The sequence below is a fragment of the Astatotilapia calliptera genome, chromosome 4 (genome assembly GCF_900246225.1).
Source record: "Astatotilapia calliptera chromosome 4, fAstCal1.2, whole genome shotgun sequence".
In the NCBI taxonomy this organism is placed as follows: domain Eukaryota; kingdom Metazoa; phylum Chordata; class Actinopteri; order Cichliformes; family Cichlidae; genus Astatotilapia; species Astatotilapia calliptera.
Window position 1 is genome coordinate 31359475 of NC_039305.1, and position 4285 is coordinate 31363759.

Below are 4285 nucleotides of genomic sequence, written 5' to 3' on the forward strand. Positions count from 1 at the left end.
ATGACCGTTCCGTGTGGTTTTTACATTCTTAATGTGACAGTAGTTTATTTTTTATGCAGTTTATTTTTATAACGTAGGGGCAGCACGGTGGCACGGTGGTTAGCACTGTTGCCACACAGCAAGAAGGTCCTGAGTTCAATTCCAACATCAGGCCGGGGTCTTTCTGTGTGGAGTTTGCATGTTCTCCCCGTGTTTGCGTGGGTTCTCTCCGGGTACTCCGGCTTCCTCCCACCGTCCAAAGACATGCAGCTTGTGGGGATAGGTTAATTGATTAATCCAAATTGTCACTAGGTGTGAATGTGAATGGTTGTCTGTCCCTGTGTGTTGGCCCTGCGACAGACTGGCGACCTGTCCAGGGTGTACCCCGCCTTTCGCCCTATGACAGCTGGGATAGGCTCCAGCGCCCCCCGCGACCCTGAAAAGGATAAGCGGAAGCGAATGGATGGATGGATGGATTTTTATAACGTGCCATTACATAAAGGAAAAGATAGCAGCACCAAATATATTTCCAAGATATTTTTAGGACACAAATATAGTTTAAACGCATACACTCCAGGACACGTTATGACGTAAGTAAACGTCGTGAAAAGTGTTGGAAGCATTAATTAGCAAGAAAATTCCTTTATTATTAAATCATTGTTGTTTTAAAGCCAAATTCCAGCTTAAAACCTTTACTTTATATGACTTTATAGCTGCTAATTAAAACCGGTGCGTTGAGAATTGTAATGGGCAGTCTTTGCTGTTATCTATTTCACATGCTCGCAGCACATAAAAAGATCAATTAGGCTTGTAAGTGGTAAATTATTGTCGCTTGCAGATGATGTGCAATGTGTAATAGATGTTAGTTTATTAATTAGTTTATTAATTAGTGGTACATTTCATGTACACAGGTCGAATTTATGAATTTAAAAAAATGTTCACTTCAGGCAGTGATCAGTTTAATTCAGTTCAATTCAGTTTTATTTATACAGCGCCAAATCACAACAACAGTCGCCTCAAGACGCTTTATATTGTAAGTTGGACCCTACAATAACACACACAGAGAAAAAAGTTTAACTCTGGGGTAATGTGAAAAAAAACAACTCTCTTTTATTTTGCAGAAAATGTGTACGCTACAAGAATTTTGTTTTCTCTTTTGTGCTGTTTCAAGTTATCTGTTTAAATACACACCACGATACATGCATGCATATTATAGTCATTTAAGTGTTCCAAATAATCATTAAAATCTGAGAAACGTGTTGAAAACTATTTGACTAAATAAATAATTATAAATTATTCCCGCTCTATGTCTCTGAGAAATCTCTGTCAGCTGTGTTACCCACTGACAAAACCCCCAGAGTTCAACAATAGTTTGCCCCAATAATTATGATTATGATGATAATGACACTTATAATTACTATTATACAGAAATTATATGGTAAATATGAAAAAGTGCATTTACATAGTAATTACATTAAACCATGCGATTTTGTGATAGCATTAAGGGAGGATTAATGCAACTGATCTAAACACTATTCTGTTATAAATTATATTGAATACATAATTAATCTTATTAAAGAAGTATTTGCTTTTCAGCATCATCTGTATCATCTTCAGTAACACTCGCATCAAAAGGAAGCAGGGCTCATTTTGATGTGGCTCAGCGGTTTGAAAGAGTTCCTGCTGACATTTGTGTAATTTGATCCTCAGCGATTAAAGCTGGAAAACTGCAAAGCACTCCTTTAAATCTTTACACTGGTGATGTTGCAGCTGCAGTGTTACATACACTGTTATTAAACAGATGTTTGATGTTTTAGGGAGATGAGCATCTGGTGCTGCTGATTCTGAGAGTAGGAATTCATATTTATGGAAGCATGAAGAGAAAATAAAATGTCTTTAAGTTCAATGAAAGCTGGCCTTTTTCTCCCCCTAATTCTAGAGACGGAAGTCTTACATAAGGACGCGGAATATCTCTAAATTCAGTGTGGTGGATTTATGTGGGGGAAAAGAAAATCCATTATGATTATTCACATTTTCAAATAAGTTTAACAGAAAACCATAAAGCTTTTAACCACGTGTGTGTGTGTGTGTGTGTGTGTGTGTGTGTGTGTGTGTGTGTGTGTGTGTGTGTGTGTGTGTGTGTGTGTGTGTGATATTTCATGTATATCTTCTATGACATGTCAAAATAATGAATTGAATGTTTATTTTCATTGAAAGATTTTGTAAGTCGTTAGAGCTTAAGCTTGGCAGTTCATGGATTTTGCACACTGCTGGGGTGTGATGGGGAAACAGTTTGATAAATTAGTAGAAAGGAGCGTTGATTCAGTTCGATCCAATACCAAGTAAATACATGGCCGGTATTGCCAATATCAGTACCAATGATTTTAAGTTATTCAGGCAGCTAATGTGGGGGACAGTAGTGTGCCATGTCTTGATGAATTCTGAATTTGCAAATTCTGAACATATTTTAAACACCACTACATCACTGTGATTGTTATTTTCCACGATAATTAGTTAGCACAACAAAAACACACCTTTGAGCTTTTCATGTGTTTTACAGCTGGGTTTCTGGATACCTTGAATGTAAATCTTTCTGTCTATAAACTAAAGCACACAATAAGGTTCGGACATTTTTCATAGTGCATGTTTGAGGTTTAGTTTCTCCAAAGAAATAATTAATACTGAACTTGGAGGATAAAAGCAAAGTATTGTTCCCATACCAACACTAGCGTTGGTATCAATACTATCGATATTTGGATCGATCCGCCCACATCGATGCTTCTGATCACCTTTATATCATATGACACTATTCTTTCCTAATGGGAGCAGTCTCTTTCAGGATGACAATGACCCCATCCGTGGAGCACAAGCAGTCACAGATTGGTTTGATGAGCATGAAAAGGATCTAAAAGTCAAGTATTCCACAACCTTTGCCGTCACCAGTTTTTAACCTTCCTGAACAAAAGAGTGAATGTAATTTCAAAATATAGTGTTCATCCCATCAGCAGAGTTCCAGAGTTTAGAGAGTCCGTGCCACGCTGCTTTGACAGCATGTGCTGGCCCAAAGCTTCCTTTATGTGTTCTTTTTTCCTTAATCCCAATTCTTTATCTATCTGTAGAATGATGCTCTTTCTCCTTCTGTTTGGCATGGTTTGCTTCTTATATTTCATAATAAATAACTTCACTTAGATTCAGTGGTAGTGGGTGACTAAAGGTCAAAGTGTTCAAAGCATTTTGAAGTTACATTGACTCTTACAGATTTATATTTAGAGGTGTGTGGTCCCCGTTGACTTGGAAACAGTTGTAAGCAGGTGGGCTGCTGCCAGAGCTCCAGTGCAAGAAGGGAAGCTGAAACGTTTTTAACACCTTCTTTGAACATGTTGGGACTACTGGGGCAGGGGAGTAAACCGCCGAAAGAAAGGATCTTTGTTTTAACCCCCTTAACTCCACCTCCTCTTTCCTCTTTTAGCAGCCTCCGCCCTCCTGCAACTTTTATATTTGATTTATTTTCAAGAAGCGAGGATAGAACAAATGGGGTTGCTCTGGAGTGCGGCACTTACAGAGACAGATGTCATCGCTTTTGTATCGTGGGAGCGCGCAGAGCTCTCCGTCGTCATTAAAGATTTAGGGTTCCCATGGCAGGGGTAGCACTAGACTGAAGGTGGGGGTGGGCATGACAGAGGCTTAATTTGGCTTAGAAGCAATCTGGTGCCAAGCTCGAGGCTTTAGGGATCACATCAACGTCAGTCACAGGCAAATAGGCTTGTTAGCAGTTAGACGATAAGGGGATGGTTCTATTTTTGAGTGAGTATGTGAGTAGGAGGGATGGCTGTGTGCTAATACATGTTTGGGGAACTTATATAAAACACGCTCACCTGCATTATTAGCTCAGCAATAGATGCATTTAGTTTCTGTTGAGCAGCGCGTTTGTTTTTAGTCTTCAGTAGCACAAAGTGCTGCAAGGTTCTGGTGCATCCCTGAAGTTCAACTGTAACTCAGTGGGTGTTTTCCAACTATTTTATAAGCTAAATAAATGATCTAAGTTTGAGACAATGATGGACACATCATACAAAACCCTACATCTATTTTGTCAGTGCGTGGTACCCTTAACTAAACTAAAGACCTATATGCTTGGAGTCCTACATCACAAAAATAGATGGACGCTGACTAAATAACCAAGCTTATGTTGTCTGATGTGGAGAAATTTCACAGTAAATAAAATATTGTATGATGTGAGAATGATGCTGTTAAACTATGTAAAACAATACATACAAAAATAAAAATGTTATCACAGTTGGTGTTATAT